The following is a 4,526-nucleotide window of genomic DNA, read 5'->3' as shown; positions in this document are numbered from 1 at the left end:
CCCTGCATGGCCCGGCCGCCCGGCCAGCCCCGCCTGCCGCCCGGCCCCGCCCGCCCGCGGCGCTCCTCCCCCGCCCGCCTCCTGCAACCCCAAACCGGCTGCGCCGGCCCGCAGCACCGCCTCCCGCGCCTTCCCCACGGCCGGAAAGCCGCAGAGACCGCGGCGACGCGCAGCTCCAACGCGCCGACGCCGCCCGGCCCAGCCCGCCCTGCGCGCGCGACGGCCTCGGGCGGCACCCCGCGCGGCACGCTGGGAGTTGTAGTCCGCGCCGCCCTGCCCGGCCCCGCCGCGGAGACCCCCGGGACGGGAGGAGACCCGCGGGCTGGGAGTGGGTCCTGCGCCCCCAGTCCAGGGCGTTCCGACGTGGGGGGAACACCCCCGCCAGCATCGTGGGCGGAGGATCCAGAGTCCGCGCGCAGACACGAGCAGGGTTCCGGAGAGGCCAAAGCCGCACCTAGAAGAACGCTAAAAGGGCGGCTTAGGCTGAGAGGTGAGCCGGGGGAGGCTTCGGTAGCCGGCTCTGTGGCGCAATGGATAGCGCATTGGACTTCTAGCCGAGCCTTGGTGTGGTGATTCAAAGGTTGTGGGTTCGAGTCCCACCAGAGTCGAATTTTGATCCCTCCTCCCTCACTTTCATGTGGCTATTTTACGGCCTTCAATACCTTCACAAGTTTCAGAAGATCTGCAGACCAGAGGCTGGAACCTCTGCTTCTGGGATGGCAATAAATGTGACGTCAGGATTTCTGCCTAGGAATCCTTTCTAGCCGTGGTGTGTTGTAAGCAGTTTGACACACCTCGTGGTACAAAGGGCACGGATCTGAAGACCTGTACGTAACTTTGGCCTCGGACCTCTCTGGACCCTGCAGCAAATCAGCTAACTTCTAAGCCTATGACTACATTTGTCATGCCACCTGCTGGGTCCTGGGTCACTGACCAGCTTCCCAGCCCTGTGTGGCACTGAGACCTCTGAAAACTTGATTCCTCGATAATCAAACATGTTGGGCGTCCACACTTCTTATCCTGAAATACATCCACTAATTCCTTAGTCCGGGAAGAAGTCCTTAAAGGGGGGGATGGGCAATTTTCAGGGTCTAGTCAGAGGGCTCAAAAATGAAATGAAGTTTTGGTCTAATAATTACTTGGACCTATTTATTCCAGAGTATAGAGTGCATCCTTTGGGGGGACTTAGGTAAATTAAAGCTCCGGCTCCCTCGTGGGAGGCAGTGTGGTGCAGTGGTGATGGGCATTGGCATCCAACAGACATGGGTCAGCTTCTCAGCCGAGTGTTTGTTCAAAGTCTCCATTTCTTTCTTCCTTCCTTCCTTTCTTTCTTTCTTTCTTTCTCTTTCTTTCCTTCCTTCCTTCCTTCCTTCCTTCTTTCCTTCTTTCTTTCCTTCTTTCTTTCCTTCTTTCTTTCCTTCCTTCCTTCCTTCCTTCCTTCCTTCCTTCCTTCCTTCCTTCCTTCCTTCCTTCCTTCCTTCCAGATTTTATGTGGCTCCTGGGTGGCTCAGTCAGTTAAGCATCCAGCTATTGGCTTCCGCTCAAGCCATGAGTTCGTGAGATCAAGCCCTGCATCAGGCTCCTTGCAGACAATGCAGAGCCTGCTTGGGATTCTTTCTTCCCCTCCCCTGCTCTCTCTCTCTCTCAAAATAAATAAACCTTAAAAAAAAAAAAGATTTTATTTTTGGCAGGCACCTGGGTGGCTCAGTCGGTTAAGCGTCCCAATGTTTTTAAAATTTTTTTTTAGTGTTTATTTCTTTTTGAGAGAGAGAGAGAGAGAGAGAGAGAGAGAGAGACATTGCAAGCAGGGGAGGGGCAGAGAGAAAGGGAACACAGAATCTGAAGCATCCTCCAAGCTCTGAGCTGTCAACACAGAGCCCGATGTGGGGCCGAACACACGAGTCATGAGATCATGACCCGAGCCGAAGTCAGACACCACCCAGGTGTCCCAAGCATCTCGCTCTTGATTTTGGCTTCGGTCATGATCTCAAGGTTCACGAGATGGAGTCCCATGTCAGGCTCTGTGCTGACAGTGTGAGGCCTGCTTGGGATCCTCTATCTCCCTCGCTCTCTGCCCCTTACCTGCTCGTGCTCTCTTTCTCTCTCTCAAAGACAAACAAACAGGCAAATAAAAGGTTTTTTTGTTTTTAAATTTTTATTTATTATTATTTTTAAGTTATTGTTTTCATTCCAGTTAGTTAACATATAGTATTCTATTGGTTTCAGGTGTACAATGTAGTGACCCAACACTTCCATACAGCACCTGGTGCTCATCACAAGTGCCCTCCTTAATCCCCATCACTTACTTAATCCATCCCCCCACCACCCTCCCCTCTGGTGACCTTCAGTTTGATCTCCATAGTTAAGAGTCTGTTTCTTGCCTTGCCTCTCTCTTTTTTTCCCCTTTGCTCATGTTTTATTTATTTTAAAAAAAAAATTTTTTTTAACGTTTATTTATTTTTGAGACAGAGAGAGACAGAGCATGAACGGGGGAGGGTCAGAGAGAGAGGGAGACACAGAATCGGAAGCAGGCTCCAGGCTCTGAGCCATCAGTCCAGAGCCCGACGCGGGGCTCGAACTCACGGACCGCGAGATCGTGACCTGAGCTGAAGTCGGACGCTTAACTGACTGAGCCACCCAGGCACCCCATGTTTTATTTCTTAAATTCCACATGAAATCATACGGCACTTGTCTTTCTCTGGCTGAATAACTTCACTTAGCATTATACTCGCTAACTCCACCCATGTCATTGCAAATGGCAAGATTTCATCGTTTTTTATAGTTGAACAACATTCCATTGTATATATATATATACACCACATTGTCCTGATTCGTTCATCAATAGATAGACACTGGGCTGCTTCTGTATTTTGGCTATTGGAAATAATGCTGCTATTAACATAGGGGTGCATGTATCCCTTTAGAATTGGTGTGTTTTCTTATTCTTTACGTAGGCAAACACCCAGTAGTACAACTGCTAGATCCTAGGGTAGTTCTATTTTTAACTTTTTGGGGAACTTCCATACTGTTTTCCTCAGCGGCTGCACCAGTTTGCATTCCCAAATAAAATAGTTTTTTAAAGTAATCCCTACACCCTCCATGGGGCTCGAGCCCACAGCCCTGAGATCAAGAGTCGTCACATGCTCCACTGAACTGAACCAGCCAGGCACCCCTCCACTTCTTTTTTTTTAATGTGTATTTTTGAGAGACAGGGCAGGAGCGGAGGAGGGGCAGAGAGAGAGGGAGACACAGAATCGGAAGCAGGCTCCAGGCTCTGAGCTGCCAGGGCAGAGCCTGACGCGGGGCTCGAACTCACAACCTATGAGATCATGACCTGAGCTGAAGTCGGACGCTCAGCCTGCCGAGCCACCCAGGTGCCCCTCCACTTTTTATATATAAAAATGAGGACACGCTGCTGGTGCTCACTTCCCAGAATTTGAGTCTGTGTTTGACGTATTTATTATTGTAATTTACAAGCTCACTGACCACAAAGCTCATGTAAAATCTAGACATGTAGATTATCTCTGATTATATCTGCAGGGCTTAGGAAATAACAGAAGCCCGATAAATGTTTGTTGAATGAATGACAGCGAGAGTGAATTGGAGGCTCTGATCTGATCCACACAGGATCCAGGGGTGTAAACACGATCGTGTCCACATCATTTGCTGAGGTCATATACAATGTGGGCAAATGAGAGTTTGCAAGATGGCAGTGGTGACCAGCTCCCTTGTTCTCCTCCCCCTAGCCTGGTCACAATGGTGAGGCCAAGGCAGTACTCCACCAGACCCTGGGCCTGGCCTATGGGGGAGATGCAAGGGGACATAGAGGGAACGAGACAGCCCGTCTTCAAGTTGCTGACAGTCTAGTCGGATACACCAGCAGGTGGAGATTAGATCACTAAATGGGTTGCCCCTCACCAACTGCTCACCATACCTCTGTCAACACCCATCACACATTATTATGACTTGTCTTCTTTGCTTTTCAGTCAGATACACCTGGGTTCCACTCCCAGTCCCACCTGTGAGGCATTGGGCAAATCACCTCTTCTCACGGAGCCTCGGTGTCTCATTTTCTTTTTTAGATTTTAGTAAAAAAATTTTTTTAATGTTTATCTTTGAGAGAGAGAGAGAGAGAGAGAGAGAGAGTGTGTGTGTGATCTGGAGAAGAGGCAGAGAGAGGGAGACACAGAATCCCAAGCAGGTTCTGGGTTCTGAGCTGCCAGCACAGAGCCTGACACGGGGTTCGAACTCACAAACCACGAGATCATGACCTGAGCCGAAGTCGGATGCCTAACCAACTGAGCCACCCCGGCGCCCCTTTAGATTTTATTTTTAAACAATCTCTACACCCAACATGGGGCTCAAACGTACAACCCTGAGATCAAGAGTCCCATCCTCTACGGACTGAGCCAGCCGGGTGCCCCCTCAGTGTCCTCATTTATAAAATGGGAATACAGTCATCATGGTCCCTGCCTCCTAGGGGTGGGTAAGGACTCAAGGAAATGGCGCCCGTCAAGCTCTCAGCA

At 50.4% G+C, this 4,526-nt stretch overlaps 1 non-coding gene across 1 annotated transcript; it reads left to right on the top strand.

Moving 5' to 3' along the window:
- The first annotated feature begins 516 nt into the window (after positions 1–516).
- TRNAR-UCU (transfer RNA arginine (anticodon UCU)) lies at positions 517–608 on the top strand. The gene is given in 2 exon segments: positions 517–553; positions 573–608. It is a non-coding gene; the product is annotated as a tRNA-Arg (tRNA).
- Positions 609–4,526: the final 3,918 nt, after the last annotated feature.

The sequence above is a fragment of the Panthera pardus genome, unplaced genomic scaffold, assembly GCF_024362965.1.
Source record: "Panthera pardus isolate Hobbes unplaced genomic scaffold, ASM2436296v1 HiC_scaffold_20, whole genome shotgun sequence".
Taxonomy (NCBI): Eukaryota; Metazoa; Chordata; class Mammalia; order Carnivora; family Felidae; genus Panthera; species Panthera pardus.
Note: the sequence above shows the minus strand (reverse complement) of the source record. Positions and strands in the feature narration are given on the sequence as shown.